Source organism: Lampris incognitus, chromosome 4, assembly GCF_029633865.1.
Source record: "Lampris incognitus isolate fLamInc1 chromosome 4, fLamInc1.hap2, whole genome shotgun sequence".
Taxonomy (NCBI): domain Eukaryota; kingdom Metazoa; phylum Chordata; class Actinopteri; order Lampriformes; family Lampridae; genus Lampris; species Lampris incognitus.
The window spans coordinates 21,487,435-21,505,436 of NC_079214.1; positions in this window are offsets into that span (position 1 = coordinate 21,487,435).

The following is an 18,002-nucleotide window of genomic DNA, read 5'->3' on the forward strand; positions in this document are numbered from 1 at the left end:
ACTGTGTTTGATGACTAGTTTACTGCTGACATAGGCAAAGGACAGCATGTCAAAGCTGCAAGTGAGGATGTGTGACAGGACAGGGATTAAATTTTACACCAGTCCAGCTTCCCCTCATATAGCCAACTGAGTATTTCTTTTATATTTGCTGCCCAGTAGTAAAACATGAAATTAGGCAGGCCTAGTCCACCATCCCATCTTGCCACTTGTAGTGTTTTTTCTTATTCCCGCCACCTTGCCCGCCCATACAAATAGGAGAATAATTTTATTGAGTTGCTTGAAAAATGATTTTGTCAGAAAGAGGGGAAGGCACTGGAAAAGAAACAATAACCTTAGCAAAGCATTAATTTTTATAGTTTGCACTCTATCTGCAATTGACAGTGGTGATTCGGACCATTTTTGCAGGTCTGCTTTGACTTTAACAGTTTGTCAAAGTTATTTTTATGTAGCACCTGAAATGAATGAGTAATGTTAATCCCCCAGATAGCTAAAACTTTCGGGTGAAAGATGAAAGGGTATGAGCTGTTCGGCTGAGGAATTTATCATGAAACACAGTTTTAAAAATGTTACTTTGCAGCCTGAAAATGCTCTAAAACTATCCAGAATTCGGGTTATCTTAGTGGCACAGCCAGCCACGTCCATTATATACAATAACAGGTCATCTGCATACAGAGAAACCCGCTGCTCCATATTTCTCTGGCGTATACCCTGCAGGTGTGTTGATGTTTTCAGCCTTATGGCTAAAGGTTCAATGACTAGTGCAAACAACAAAGGTGAAAGCGGACAGCCGTGACAGCTTGATTTGATTGGTCATAGATCTTAGGGATATATTGCAATGCTGATTGGTGTTTGAGTTGAAGGGCCAGCAGACAGCTGGCTTTGTCACCATATTCGTAGAGTATTCTTTTAGATCTCGGTATAATTTGCTCTGCCTTCTCCGTGGAGGAAAGATCAAATTGAGTTTGGAGGTTAATTTTTTGTTGGTACAGAGCTGGAGTAAGATTTATCGTGTAATGCCTATCAATATCAGATATTTTATCAGTTATGTCCTTCTCTGTCGTTCTGCATTGCCTATTGTGGTAGGCAGAGTGGGAGATAGGTTTACCTCTTAGAAAATCTTTTAGGGTTTCCCAAAATAATGATAGATTAGTCTCAGCTGTGTTGCTAAAGCCTCAATTACTTGTATTACTGAAGTACAGAATGCATCATCGGACAGTAATGATGTATTGAGTCTCCAGTATGAATTTGCTGCTGATGGATAATTGAATCTGAGGTCAAGTAATAAAGGGGAGTGGTCTGATATGACTATTGCTGAATAGTCAGAGGAGTGCACGGATGGTAGTAAGGCTTTGCCTACAAAAAAATAGTCTATCCTTGAGTAGGTTTGATGTACATGGGAGAAGAATGAGTACGCTCTAGTGTCTGGGTGTAAAAATGTCCAGGGATCACAGCCTCCATACTCTTTCATAAATGATGTTAGTGCTGTGGCCATCTTTGACAAGAGTGGTAACCTTGGGGCTCAAGCGATCTAGCTGGGTGTCCATAACACAATTTACGTCTCCTCCAAGAATCAAATAATGTGTATCTATATGTGGGACAGAGGATAGAAGTGTTGTGATAAATTTAGCCTCATCAAAATTAGGGGCATATACACATATTAATATAACTGGTATATGAAAGAGTTTGCTGGAGACAATGATGAAACGGCCATTATGATCAGGCACTATTTTTTTCAGGTGTATACAGAAGCCTTTTAGAAATCAAAATAGCTGTTCCTCTGTCTTTTGAGCTAAATAATGAAGGGAATACTTGTCTCGCCCACAGCCACCTCAGCCTTGTGTGATCACTTCATTTAAGGGGAGTTTCCTAACCACTCGCATTCTATGAAATAATTTTCACATGCAGCTTTTTGGTCATGTTACCTTTATTAGGCTCAGTCACAAATCCTACAAAATATAATCACTGGTATGACACTTGAAATGGCAGTAAACACATGTGACATTTATATCAAAAAGTGTGACCAACATGTGACCTCCCCAAACCCCATCCATCCCAAAACTAAAATAGAACAAACTTAGCAGCATGATAACAATCGGCTAAAACTTCCAATTCCTATGCTCGTCCTAACTTAGAAACAAGCAGCAGATCTCCGATTACAGGCGTACTCTCAATGAACAACGCAGTGTTAGACAACCTACCAAGCAGCAGGAGAACTCCCACATATACATTTAACCATGTATTAACTGTAAATGAGTGCCCCTCATATCGGTACAGTTAACGTTTAGACTATACTTAAGTTTGCGTAATTAAGTAATTGCCATTAAACACAAAATTCGGCATTGATTTTCCAAGAACGTATTGTAGCGAATTCGGGGGACAACGCAACCACAGGAACTGCCGCAGCCGGGAAGCGAACCCGTATCGCCCGCACCGCACGAGGCATCGCTAACCGCTCGACTAGAGTCAGACGCGCCAGCCAGCGGCCAGCGTGTCTTCTTATCCATGCACGTTACACTACGCAATCAGAACCAATCTTTGACATATGGTGAACCAGGTGGCTTGCAATGCATTTGAAATCAGCCGGTCTTGTAGTTAATCATCCCATAGCATTCAGTCATGAAAGGGAACAGGTCAGTTGTGTGTGAAGCGCTAAATTCTTAGTTATTATTCAAATAAGGTCCTTCAAAGAAATAGCGGGTGTAAAAATTAATCTGTTTAACATCAAAGACCACCTATTCAACCAGTAGCCTATTGACCATAGCACATTTTATGCATCTGTAATAATTGACATTGACCACCGATTTTTCTTTTAATTTGTTCGCAAATGTTTCTGTTGCGGCGGGTGTATCGAAGTGTTTTGTTACCTTCAATGGCGATGCAGAGACGAGCTGGGTGGCGTCTGGCGGACGCGATTCCGGCTTTGTGGAGTTTAGCCTTGAACGCTGCCCGCTGCTTAGCCAAGTTTGCACACGTCAGGGGAGAACAGGATCCTGTTGTCGTTGACCTGTATGTCCTCTCTGTGCGTCCCGGCCTAACGAAGCACACGCTCCTTGCCCCGAATGCCGTGGAATCTTACGACGATGGCTCAGGAACGTTCGCCTCGGTTAGGCTTTAGATCTGGCGTTCCGTGTGCTCCACTTCCGGTGGTTTCGGGAAAATCTCGCCTCCGATGATTTCGTGGATGAGCTGCGAGACGAATTGTGATGGCGAACTTCCTTCAGTTCAGTCGCCTCTGGTATGCCAACGATTTGTAGATTCTGTCGTCTGGATCGGTTTTCGAGGTCTTCTGCTTTGGCTGCTAATGCTTCGTTAGCCTTTTCGAGCTTATCCAGTTTCGACGCCAGCTCGGCTAGCTCATCACTGGTTGGTGAGTGTACTTCCCGAGGTCGATGACGTTTGATTGTGCGAGTCCGATGCGGCGCTGATGGCGTCCAGGGATGGACAACATGATCCAGAAAGGGTCGGTGTGGATGCAGATCATTGTTCCAACCAAGCGGTTACACACCCGAGTTTACAAATCATGTTCTTAGCAAGCGATGTTGGTTGACTAATAGAATCAGGTGTGTTGCTTCTTGGTTGGAACAAAGACCTGCACCTAGATCCGCGCTTTCTGGATCATGTTGCCCATCCCTGGCCAGGTGAAAGTGAGGTCTCTAAAGATGTAGAAAGGGTTGTTTTGAGGTCCGCAGCCAGGATCTTTCTGGAGCTCTCTCACTAATGTTAGCGGATCTGCCATCTAAGCCCCAGGAGCTGCTTGAGTTGTGGCCCAGTCTCCTTCCGCTTGTCTCGACATTGCTGGCCGACTTATTTGGAAACCAAGTACAGTTATTGTCTAATTTATGCAATTAAATGAGGTAAATATTCGAATGGTGCAAACAGAATTGTGATGTATTGAAGTTGTAGTACTGGAGGGTACCTCAAAGTGACGCTGTAACCTTGAGAATCCCACACTGTAATGATATACCACAGTCGAATAAGTAAACGTTGTTCAGTCTACCTCAACCTGTCTCATGCTTGGGTCTGATACAATACATGGTGTCAGAAGTTTGTCTTGAAAGACAGAAAAGAACTCATAAAATGAAAAATGGACCAGCAGGAACCTCCAGGGATGTTAAACTTAGAAGGCAACCTCGCAGAAAATTGGCGAGTGTGGAAGCAGAAGTTTGAAATATATCTCGTTGCAAGTGGAATCTCAGAGAAGTCTGAAAAGGTAAAGATAGCCACTTTCCTTCACGTGGCGGGAGACGACGCCATCAAAGTATTTAATATTTTTGATTTTGATGATGATGTTGACGACTTGGATGCGCCAAAAGAGCTGTTCAGGAAGTACTGTGAACCGCGAAAAAATGCCACGTACCAGAGACATGTGTTTAACACGAGGGTACAGGGCAGTGCTGAATCCATTGATGCATACGTCACTGATCTTAAAAACAAAGCCAAAGATTGTGAACATTGACATTCTTGTATGGGGTGAAGATAAAGAGTCCCATGACAACAGACTGAGAAAGCTGTTAGACAGACTAAGAAGCATAAACATGAAGCTGAACAGAGACAAATGCAAGATTGGACTCAGTGAAATCAGCTACATCGGACATGTGTTGAGCAAGGATGGGCAGAAACCGGACATGGGAAAAGTAAGAGCCATACAAGAAATACCAGATCCACAGGACAAAACGGAGCTACAGAGAATCAAGGGAATGGTGCAGTACTTAGCCAAATTCATTCCTAGTCTCTCCGAAGTGTCTGCTCCTCTCAGGAAGCTACTGGAAGGTGAAACCATCTGGCACTGGGAGCATGAACAACAAAAGAGCTTCAAACATCTCAAGGAGCTTGTGAGTAACACACCAGTGTTGAAATATTATGATGTGCAAAAGCCTGTCACACTATCAGTTAATGCTAGCTCAGGTGGCTTGGGAGCCGTAATCCTGCAAGAAGGACATCCTATAGCATATAGCTGAAGATCACTAACAGAATGTGAACAAAGATATGCTCAAATAGAAAAAGAGCTATTAGCAATCGTATTTGGCTGTGAGAGATTTCACCAATATCTATATGGTAGGCAAGTGCAGGTTGAGTCAGATCACAAGCCACTGGAAACTTTTCAAAAAATCTCTCCATAAAGCTCCAGCAAGGCTGCAGAAAATGTTGATGAGACTCCAAAAGTATAGCCTAAATGTGAACTACAAGCCTGGTAAGGAAATGCACATTGCAGATGCATTAAGCAGAGCCAGCCTAAAAGATCTCACAGATAGCACACAGGAGGAGGAGCTGGATGTGAGCTACGTTGTGCAACAGCTACCTGTGTCAGAGGAGAAGCTCCAGCAGTTCAACGAGGCAACTCAAGAGGATGAGGAACTAAGACAGGTCATAGCAGCAGTGCAGGATGGATGGCCTGAGTCACGGAGCCACGTTCAAAAAGCCATACAACAGTACTGGACTTTTAAAGAAGAGTTAGCATACTCTGATGGGCTGTTGTTCAAAAATTCAAAACTGATCATGCCTGCAAAGATGAGAGAAGAGATGCTGGAGAAAATTCATGAGTCTCATATGGGATTTGTGAAAAGTAAAAAAAGGGCCAGAGATATCTTGTTTTGACCGGGGATGGCAAAACAAATCGAGGACATTGTGCAGAAATGTGCAGTAAACATAAAAACCAAAATCCAAGAGAGCCTTTGATATCTCATCCAGTCCCAGAGAGGGTGTGGTCAAAGGTTGGAATAGACTTATTCCATTTCAATAATGCAGAATATTTGCTCTGTGTTGACTACTTTTCAAAGTACCCCGAAATTACAAAATTAAGTGGTACAACAAGCAAACACATCATAACTGCTCTAAAATCTATCTTTGCCAGACACGGGGCACCAGATGAACTTGTTTCAGATAATGCAAGGCATCTAGTAAGTGCAGAAATGCAAAGGTTTGCTACCAGCTGGGAGTTCAAGCATACCACCTCGAGTCCTGAGTTTCCACAATCAAATGGCCAGGCAGAACGAGCCATTCAAACAGTAAAGCGTCTGTTGAAAAAAGCACAGGAGAGCCACACAGACCCATACATCGCTCTATTAGAGTACAGAAACACGCCGCTGGATGGAGTAGGCTACTCCCCCGCACAGCTGCTTATGGGTAGGAGGCTGAAATCAAAAATACCTGTGTCCAAGAGCCTGCTGAGGCCATGAGTATACAAACACGTGTGGAGCAAGTTGATTAACAGGCAAAACAAGCAGAAACACTATTTTGATCGTGGAACAAGGAAACTGCCAGAGGTGAAGAAAGGAGAAAGAGTAAGAATCAGACAGCAGAACACAAAAATGTGGCAACCTGCCATGATACTGGATAAACATGACAAGCCAAGGTCATACGTAGTACAAGCCGACAATGACCAAATCTACAGAAGGAACAGAAGACACATTCTGAAAACAAAAGAAAACAGGATTTTACCAAAACCAACAGAGACTGTGGAACACACACTTGATCCTCCACAGCTGACGGATGATGGGCAGCTCCATGCAGGACGAGAACCAGAACGAGGTGAAGTGATCCGAAAAAGACTCTTATCTGAAAGACACTCACCTGCAAAGACACCACCACCACCAGCTTTCACTTTCAGAAAGAAACTCGCCTGTAAGGTCTCATTTACCAGTTGTCTCTCCTAAGTCAGCAGCTACAAATGAGACTAAAAACCACACGTTGTGGTCGACAAGTTCGACTTCCCTTAAAGTTCTGAAACTAATGCTGAAAGAAATCAAGAACTGTTAAAACTGTGTTGTTCTCTGTGAAACTTCAGTAAAAGACTGAGTTGACTGTTTCTATTGCAACATATTGAAAAAACTGTTATATACTAAAAGATTATGGAAATCTCAGTTATGGAGTTCATTAATGCAGCAGTTTGGTAAAAAACCTAATTATTGACTTACTATTACAAGATGTTATTAACTACTGAGTATTCTAGTAAAGTTCAAAATAAATAACTAGAAAAAGGGAAATGTGACGTATTGAAGTTGTAGTACTGGAGGGTACCTCTAAGTGACGCTGTAACCTTGAGAACCCCACACTGTACTGATATACCACAGTCGAATAAGTAAACGTTGTTCAGTCTACCTCAACCTGTCTCATGCTTGGGTCTGATACAATACAAGAATTATGGAAAATACCGGAGTTATCTCTTACATTGCCCAACCGGAAATCCACCATGTCTCTCCTTTATCCATAAATGTTATTGTGTCAATACCTGAAAGGGAAAAAAAATGTATTGGTCAATTTCAAATGTAATTATTTTTGCAAACCTATCTGTACTTAATTTGGATGTCATACTCCATTATTTGAATATTTGAAACATGATCCATTTGATGATGAAATTCTGAGATCCAAAGTTATTTTCTGTATTGAAGCACGCCGTGCTGTCATTTCTGTCCCACTCATGGTGATAGCAATAGAATCTTCTGGGATGACAGTGTTATATCACAAATTATCACAAATTTGTAATTTGTGATATTGGGCTATACAAATAAAATTGACTTGATTTGATGTGTTCCCATCCATGGGTCACAAATGGTACAGAATGGTTTGATGAGGCAATAAACAGCATGAACAATATACTACAGCTGTTAAAGCTAGTATATCTCAACCACACTAGCTAGCACTCACACCAAATCATTCCTATATCTGCCCATTTCTTTGCACTTGTAGCGTCTTTGCAGCAGCACAGGTGAAGCTGACCTGGAAAGTATGACTCCATGAATGTATTTATTAACGCCTGTGTTTCTTTTCTTTTGACAGTCATTTTCACCAGTGCATTGTACCGCCACCTCCAAACTTACACAATTGCATCCATATACAACTTTTCTTTTTGGGAAATGTTTAATTCTCATACCATGGCTGATGTTTTCCAGGATCAAACATAATTCAGAACAGATGCCTCTCACTGATAGGGAAGATGTCAGAATTTGAAAAATTGATGTTAATGACACCGGCAAACAGTTTTAGAGCCCAGAGAGATGTCATGGCAATCAAGCAACTTTAGAGCATAGAGAGATATCACTTCTTACTTCATCAATCAAGTCAAAGCTGCAATCATTTTTGAAAAAGAAAAAGAAATGCATCCTGTTTTAGATGAAAACAAAAACAGTGCAGCTCCAGATACGGGAAAGTTGTTGTTGACATGGAAAAACAAATGACCTTTTATAAGTGTCGTGACACAGTTTTGTGCAAAAATACAAATGGTGAATGTCATCTACATCATGCTAATATATAGAGGAGCACTAAAACTACAGATTGAGAGCTCAAAATCATGAGCTTTGTCTGTGCACAAAAAGCATTGGACAAAAGGAATGTACAAATGGTATTAGATTTGGTGGGTTGTTTACATGAAACACAATGTCGACACATCACAAAACTAGAATATCTAAGTAGAAGACGGATCTGGGAAGCAGTATTGTGTTCACAGTGATGCACATGGGTTCTCGTTGAAATGTTAAAGGGTGGCTGATTAAACAGAGATATTTACAAAGCTAGGGAATACCGCTGTTCTGAACTGAGCAGTGGTTTTTAATATTGTATAAATTACACAGTGTATAACGCATGAGTACATTCTAATGCATCATATACCAGATGTGCAGCTGAAGATGAAATTTAATGAAACCACCTGGTGCCACCCATGTTCTCATATCCATTCAAGACAACGATGGACTAAATGTTCTGTTTAAGCTATTCAGCATAATGTGCGAATATATCTGTGATATGTTGTATTTAAACTTAGCAAGATGAAAAAAGTTATTCTAGTCATAGAAAACAACAGCAATAATTACAATTAAACGCTTGGTGCAAAGACATAACATACAGAGTTTCAGGATAAGCTGTTAATTATAATGCAAAAGGAAAATAGTTTCTCTTGTCAAAGATTTCTGTATTGTGATTACTGAGGCCGAGGATCCATGTGGAAGGGTAAAATGGGCCTTAAGCATTTTTCCAGCATCAGGCCCCATCGGACTTATCACGTTATCATCTCAGGAACCTTGGAAAAGAGAACTTCCATAATGAGGCCTGGAAGGACTTGTTGTTACAGAATTGCTGGAAGGAAAATTGTGTTTTCACTCCGAAAGCCTGTGTTTACTATGACAGAGGAAGATGTAGAATCATTACACCAAATCCTCATGGTTTCCCAGTTCAAGGAAATTGATTTCATAGCTCTGTCCATTGAGGCAATGAGCCGTAATCTTGAATTAGACTGAATTGTCAACCCCCCCCCCCCCAACTCACATTAAGTTTAGTAAAGGAACGTTGCCTGAAGAACGTGCTAGCTGAAAATTACTGAAGTGTCCTTTTGGGGGGGGGGTTCCCCCCTTTTTTTCTTCCCAATTGTAACAGTCCAATTACCAGTTGCTGCTCCTAGCCCCTCTGCTGATCCGGGGAGAGCTGCAGACTACCACATTCCTCCTCCAATACATGTGGAGTTGCCAGCTGCTTCTTGTCACCTGACAGTGAGAAGTTTTGCCAGGGGGTCGTAGTGCTTGGCAGGATCACGCTATTCCCCCCAGTTCTCCCCCCCCCCCCGAACAGGCGCCCCGACCAACCAGAGGAGGCGCTAGTGCAGCGACCAGGACATGTACCCACATCTGGCTTCCCACCCACAGACAGCCAATTGTGTCTGTAGGGACGCCCGACCAAGCCGAAGGTAACATGGGGATTTGAACCGGCGATCCCGGTGTTGATAGGCAACAGAATAGACTGCTACGCTACCCGGACGCCTAAAGTACCCTATTCTTAATGCAAAAATAAATCAATACCTGTCAAATATCTTAAAATGGGTGTTAGAAAGTTGAATGCATCTCTGAAAGCACTCGCGTGTGTTAAAGATCAAATGCCTAGAAGCATAATGATGATAGTGATAATTATACATGTAGTTACAAGTGTGTTAAAAAGTAAAGGAAAACAAAGAAAGTTACAGATGTAAAATGTAGATTTTCCTCTAGAAGTGTTTTGTGAAGTGACTGACACTTTTATTGTCTGGCGTTTCCTAAGCCTTGGAATCAGCGAGCTACGAACGGCAGCCAAACCTGGTTCTGCTGCTCCCATGGTCAGCCAGAGACACACCGGTTCTGATGCCGATACGGCGAGCTCATGGTCACCTGTACCAGTGAAGGTTAGGATGGCTCCTGATGGATGGCCAACATCGTGACACACATTAGAAAAGAATATCTGCCTAGATGTGGGCCGTATCAAACACACGATCCTTGCTGTAAGGGTATATAACATTAAGCAAAATTCTTATCAGTATTATATTGCATTTAGTAAACCATATAACTTGCACTCATCGGTGCTATGTCAATGTTTGATTTCCCCCCCCCCTTTTTTTTTCTCCCAATTGTATCCGGCCAATTACCCCACTCTTCTGAGCTGCCCCGGTCACTGCTCCACCCCCTCTACTGATCCGGGGAGGGCTGCAGACTACCACATGCCTCCTCTGATACATGTGGAGTCACCAGCCGTTTCTTTTCACCTGACAGTGAGGAGTTTCACCAGGGGGACGTAGCGTGTGGGAGGATCACGCTATTCCCCCCAGTTCTCCCCCCTCCCCCGAACAGGCGCCCCGACCAACCAGAGGAGGCGCTAGTGCAGCGACCAGGACACATACCCACATCCGGCTTCCCACCCGCAGACACGGCCAATTGTGTCTGTAGGGACGCCCGACCAAGACGAAGGTAACACGGGGATTCGAACTGGCGATCCCCATGTTGGTAGGCAACGGAATAGACCGCCACGCTACCCGGACGCTCAATGGGCGATTTTTAATTGCTCATATTAATGGAGTAAAGTTATTTTAGTTTGAGTTTTACGAAGGTAGATTACCTGTGCATGACAATTTTTTGTATGTCTGACCGAGTATTTTTCCACATCATGTCAACATGAGCGACAGTATGAGGTCTATGTGGAGGTTGGGCTGAATTTCTCCAAAATCCTTAATTGTGTGCAACCATGCGCACAAGGTTTAGTAAAGATAAGAACCATCTCAAGTAATGATGAAAAGTCAAGATTATATGGGTGCGCCCTTTTAACCTCACTAGCAGCGAAGATAAAGCCCATCGTACTGTAGCTCTGGTGCCAGGGGTATTACTGGAGATGTTTTCCATCAAAGACAGTAAACACTGAAATCCAACAACAAGAGGAGACATGAAGGGCAAACCATCCAGCAGAGGACAAAGGGAAGAAAAAAAAACTGAACCCACTGGACCAGCAACCGCAACATGAGGACGAGGAGTGATTCATATAGCAGCGAAACCCCTGACTGAAAGCTGTACCTGTTTTACTAAAATACTGTTCAAAGGTTTGTCCTTCGACCCGACCTACTCATCCGGAGAATTCGACATCTTTGTGTTTTGTGAAAGTCTACACTAAGATGAACTCTGGAACCTCCTCTGAGTGCCAGTTGTACTATGGAAAATAGGCACTATAGAAAACTCATTTTAAACCAAAATCTGCTTTCTGTCTCATCAGCCTTAATGCTATATTAAACATATCTGCAAATAAAATGCACTATGATGCTGACCATTTATTTAGACTGAGGGCCGCCGCATTTGTTCACCATAATCTCCGTAAAGACAAAAAGCCTCGGCCCACACTTACCTGGTTTTTCTGTCGTCCCAGTCGAGGCTCTAAGGACAGTGGGTGCCATACATTGCATAGAAAATTAACGTGACCGTAAAGCCCTGTGGGACTCAATTGGGAATTAGGGCAATACAAATTAATTTGGCTTGACTCGACTTTGACCTGAGGTGAGCTGATGGAAGAGTGGTGATTAAAAAGGCATATAATGGGGACGCTATTGTTATTCGGGGCGAAGACAAATATGTAAAAGAGTTAAAGAGTCAAAGTTTAATTGAAAGGATTTTTTAGCAAAAGCAATCAACAATAGTTGGATTTCAGATGTTCAACTTAGATTCATTACAGATAAACTGTCTGTAATACCCCATTAACCCCAAGAATGTTTTTACCAACTGACTGGTCTCGGCTAGGGGGAATCATTTTTCACTTTCTTCTTCTGCGACCTTACAGTTCCCCTGCCCATGTTGTGTCCCAGGTAGTTTGCCTCCTCTAGCCCCAGTTGGTGCTCCTTGGGGCTGGCTACAAGCCCAGTGGGCCTCAAAGCATCCAGTATGGATCAGAGATGCCACAGGTGACTGTCCCGGTCTGGATGCAGCAGAGTAGGCAGCTGCAAACTCCAGGTGTGACCGATCTGATATTAGCTAGTCTGGGCCCGTCTAGCTAACCTACTGGAAGAAAAAATAAATAAATAGAAAAAGTATGATTAAATCAATGTAGAAGGCGTTCAGATCAGACAAAACATCAGACCACAAGTGACACGGGCTGCTCTACTTTCACAAGGTGACGGGCCCATGTCAAGCAAAAGAAAAAAAACACAAGCAGCAATGGGTAGTCATCAATATTATGTAAAGGCATGTCAGCCATTTGGTCATGCTGTGATGTCATGTAGCTGTTGGCCGCTGAGCCATACCTTTCCCTGTGTGTGTGTGTGTGTGTGTGTGTGTGTGTGTGTGTGTGTGTGTGTGTGTGTGTGTGTGTGTGTGTGTGTGTGTGTGTCTACCACTTTATATGATTTGCTAGGCAAGCTCTTACAACTTGGACTGTGGCTATAAGGTCGTTATATAATGGGAAATTAACCCACACCAAGGGTTGTAGTGAGGTGCTGATCACTGGAAGTAGACTTGAAAGCAGGAAAAAAGCGTTGCATACTCTGGCTCCATATGCATTTCTCTTTTGTTATTTCTCTTATTTAGGTGACGTTTCGGCCCTCAGGCCTTCTTCAAGATCAGCAGTAATAATAGGACACAGGCACTGGCAGGGGTGAAATTCAGCCCTGGACATAACTGCTGGCACCGGACCCGGGAGGGGTGCTCGAGGCGGGGCGGTGAGGGTAGATTACATATGTGCAGTTATATACGACAGTCAGTTATGGTTTGGGGGGGGGGGTTAAATCAAGTCAATTTTATTTGTATAGCCCACATTACAAATTTGCCTCAGGGAGCTTTACAGCAAAACAACATCCTGCCCTAATGAGATTGGTTAATGTGACTACATATGTATTTATTGCTACCTTAGCCTACACAAAAAGGTGAAAATGATTATCACATTTTGTGTCATGTTTTAAGGTAAGTATCACTCCGAAATTGTTATTGGTACTTCTTTTATCTTTCACAGAAAATAAAAAGGCACAACTCTTACATTCTTACTAATGCTTACTTACCAAAAACAAATGGAAAGATGTGCTAGAATAAATGCAATGATGACGCACTAAAATAAAAACATAACATTGCCTACACCTGAACTGATGTATTTTACTCAGATGCTAAGGTATTTTGCACATTTTCAAATAAGCCAAATAAGATAAACAAATGTTTATCATCTTTCAACAGGACAAAATAGAGAGTTTGTGTCTAAGCCTGTTTATAATGAACCGGAGCGTTGAAAATGTACGTTCACAGGCGACCTTTGAGATAGGCAGGGTAAGCAGACATTTGTATGCTAGACTAGACAAAGGAGGTGTTGGGGATTTGTCAGCACATTGTACCACCGCCTGAGAATTTGGTAGCAACACTGTAGGTACTCGTTGCAGGAGGAACAGTTTTTAGAGCGGAATTCATCCTCCTCCTCCTCAGTCTCCTCCTCCACCGTTCTGGTCTCATACTCTTGTAATGGTGACATTTGCAGCCTTTCCCACTGTAGAGCAAAACTGTTTAATTTACATTGCAATTTCTCCGCAGTTGCTTTTTTGTCAAACTTCAACAGACACTTGCTGAGCTCTTGAAAGGCTGACTGTGGAAGTGGGGAGGATTTCACTTGGGAGACGAGTCCAAGGTCCAAAAGACCCAGGTCAGAATCGAGTGTGCCATGACTCAGAAATCCTCTGTGGATTGACTCAAAGGCTGTGTCCATGATAGGATTATGCAGTGATCTCAAAAGTCTTCTTTGGACTTGTGACAGTCTCAACATGAGCCATCTCTGCAGGCCCAATCAGTTTCTCCTTTCTCCTCTTTGCTGGCAATGTGGCTTCCACTTCCAATTCCATTTCTTTATCCTGCCCCTGCAATTTCTCATTAGCCAACTGGACAAATCTTTTCCGCTGCTGCCTTGATGGAGACAGAGTCTCTTGACATGTGTCTCAGACATTCGTGTGTATTCCTAACCATTCTGTGGGCAGACAGACTGTCCATCCCTTCTGTTTGCTGCTTGGACAGTGCTGATGTCTGTTCAAATAGTCTGAGGAAGATCTGTGCTGTTAATACCATCTCATACTTCAACACAGCCTCAATAAATCCACGTGCACTAATCCGCGTGGTTGTTTTCATGGTCAGCTGGTCTTGTATAGCTGTCAATATAAGAATGACATCCACATAGAGACTATTGCTGTCAATTTAAGAATGACATCTATGTAGAGATTATTATCTGGATGTGCTGCAAACACTTTCCTCACCACTTTCCCCACCACCTATCTCCAATCAGAGAGAGGTGTCTGTGTCACTGGTCCTGGCTCTCACTCTCCCTCACACTCATCCTTTTGTATGTCTCGCCAAGAAAAACAGCAATATCATTCAGTAGTGCAAATAGTGATCTGCTTTCGATGACTGATTGCGTTGTGTCAGCAAGGACTAGGTTAAGCACATTGGCATAGCACTGCACATGCACTTGATTTGGGAACTCTTGACATGAGAGTGGAAAAGCCTTTGTAGTGGCCTTGCATATTGGATGCACCATCTGTGGCATACCCAATGCATTTGCTTAAATCCAATTTCAAGTTGTCAGCAACCTCTGAAAGCATATCGACAAAATACTGACTAGTTGATTCTCTGCACTTCACAATAGTGGCAAGCCTCTCATAAACTGTGTCTGTGACATACCCCAGAACAACAGAACTCTGGTCCTGGGAGGTGATGTCCTGGGTGGTGTCAAGTTGTACAGAGACCATCCCAGCCTTTGTGATGTCTTCCACAATGCTCCCCTGAAGAAGCTGCTGAATTGTGGCAATGATGGAGTTGACGGTTCTTGCAGAGAGCAATGTCACCAGGGAACCTCTGCCCTTTGCCCCAGACTGATGCATTTTCTTTTAATGGATTCAGCTACATGCTCTTTTAGGCACAGATCATACTTGCCTAATAGGATTATGATCTCCCAGAAATTGCCATGATCAACACTGATGTCTTAAAGTGTGTATACAGTATCAGTCCTTTACCTATAACTATAAGGCCTCTTTTGCCAATGACTTTCACAAAATCCACCACACGCTGTAGAACTTGACATTTCTTCTTGATTTGCTCCCTCTGTGAAGAAAACTGACTACCACTCAGAAATATTTTAATATCAGATTCAGAAGCATTCAAAAAGTAGGCCTCAGCATGTGCTCTGTGAGTCATGCTCATCTCATGCTCTTCTAAGCCCTGGTGAACAAGTCTCCAGTCCACCATGCCACTTATGAAGGGAGAGCTTTCAGCTGACTTGCCAAATGCCATGCAGACAGAGCAATGCAATGTGTGATGTTCTTGGCAGTAGGTTAGCCATATTCTATCTGTGCCATCTTTACACCAGAAGACTACTGGGTTATTTGCATTTTGTTTAGTGTGGTACATAAAAAATAGCCTAAGGCTTTCATGATTGGGAAGCATGTAATAATGGATAGGTGCCTCAGTCTCTTCCTCCTCTGCTTCCATCTCATGATCTCTCTCCTCATCTGTCTCATGCCCTGTCTTTTCTCCACTCCCCTCTTGTCTCTCAGCTGCACCCTCATGTCTGCTCTTTTCTCCTCTCTCCACTTCTTGCTCCTTTCCGCTCTCATGCCCCCTCTCCTCTCCTCCCTCTTTTCTTTTCTCATGCCCCCTATCCTCTCCTCCTTCCCCTTCTATTTCCTCACATCTCACGTGCTCTCTCTCTCCTCTCTGCTCTCCTCCACTGTGGACACAATAGGCCCAGCCTGAGAATGAACGTAAAAAGTAGTCCCAAAATTATTAGGGCAGGCATGATAAATGTACTAAACAAGCATGATATGGGCAGACTACAGTGGTACTCAATATACAACATATAAATATAGAACCACATAACCTATGTATTATCATTATTATTGATGTTTTTGTTGTTTTTATATTCACATGAATGAAGGTGAAAAGCGAATATGAGTTTAACGGGCCATTTTGACAATCCTGCAGAGAGTTCGAGATCATTGCATTATTTTTCTTTATTCACTTGTTTATTCGTTTTTACAGTATCTTATAAGACACAGCCCACTAGATTTAGCAGCCTGGTCCGTGCTGGTAAGGATATAGTCTTTTATTATTGACAGGTGATTCTGAATGTATTCAAAGGCTTTTGCAGTGGAAAGTAGCACATGTCTATTCCAGGACGTATATCAGTAGGCACAGGCTTGTATTGTAACACGCCATCAGCATGGTTTCAATATAAACAAGCAGCCTATCAGTGGGGTTGTTTTGTAAGCACAGGGTACAGCAGTTTTAACTGAACATGTAGCCTCACCTATAATTTCACCTCCATCTTAAAGCTTCAGTCTGCTCCTCGAAAATAGCGTTGCTGGCCACTTGAGGATGTTGATGCCCAAACCGTATGTCGACTTTTTTTTTTACATTTGTAAATCTGTGCCTGTTATGCCTGCTTCCTTTTTTTCTCTAATTTGTTCAGCCCCCCTTTAGTTTTTGACATGTTCTTGTCCATGAGTTTCGTTGGCCATCTCACTGCTGCGCGCTACTTTTGCATTGGTCTAGAATGTTAAGAAGAAGAAAGTCAGTTTATTTTGTCATTGTAGTCTTACAGCGAATCTGTTCTCTGCATTTAACCCATCCTGTTGTATAGGAGCAGTGGGCAGCTGCAGTGTGTTATGTCTGCACACGTCGACAGTGATGCATTTGATTTGGTGCTGTTCTATTGTGCTGGGATCGATTGGTGATGCCTGCGGGCTCTGGGTTGTTTGATCGGGTCTGCCTTTGATAATGTGTCAGTCAAAATAAAGAATGCAACGGAGAGGTTATGTCGAGCGACAGCGCTGTGTCCTGACGTGATTTCTAAATACAATATTGGCGACGAGGATGGCTGATATCTCTCTCCCACCACCTGCCCCCTTCCTGGGATTACCTGGCGAGCCTCCGGTACCATGGACTCGCTGGCTACATAGTTTTGAAAATTACATCATCGCCTCAGGGCTCGACGACGTGAGCCAGGCTAGGAAGACGGCTGTGTTGCTACACTGCTTGGGAGCAGAGGGTCATCGTGTGCTCGGGACTCTGGGGAACGTCACAAACTTTGACGAAGCTGTGGGACTTATGTGCACCCATTTCGCTGCTCCACAGAGTGCCCTCCTTCGGCGATTTATATTCCGTCAGCGACACCAACTGCCTGGTGAGTCTGTGCAGCAGTATGTAGCTAATTTGCGAGGGCTAGCTAGCTCATGCAAGTTTGGCGCGCTTCAGGACGAGATGGTTCGCGACCAGCTAATCGAACACACCAACAACGCAAAGGTGCGTGAGACTCTCCTGCTGGAAAAAGACGATCTGCTGCTGTCCAGAGCAATTACCATCGCACTACAGGTTGAGGGAGCAGCTGCGTGTGCTGCTATGCTAAATACACAGCAAGTGGCCACCTCCAGTCAAGCTGCCAACGACTCCTCCCTCTACTTACGGCTGCCCCTCGGGACGCAACCCAGCCAGAGCGAGGCGGGCGCCGACTCCACTGGGGACGTCTTGCAACTGCAACGACGGCGTTCTCGGCCCCGCCCTCAACAGTCCTGTGGTAACTGTGGGTCTCGGTCTCATGTTTCAAGGGCTCAGAACTGCCCTGCCCGTGGCCAGACATGCCGTAGCTGCGGTAAGCAAAATCACTTTGCGAACGTCTGTCGATCTTCCCCGGCTGGGTCAGAGGGCCACACCCCCCAGTCTTCAACCGCCGTCATTCACAAGGTGAGCTCTGCGCCAGTGTCATTCAAATCATGCACA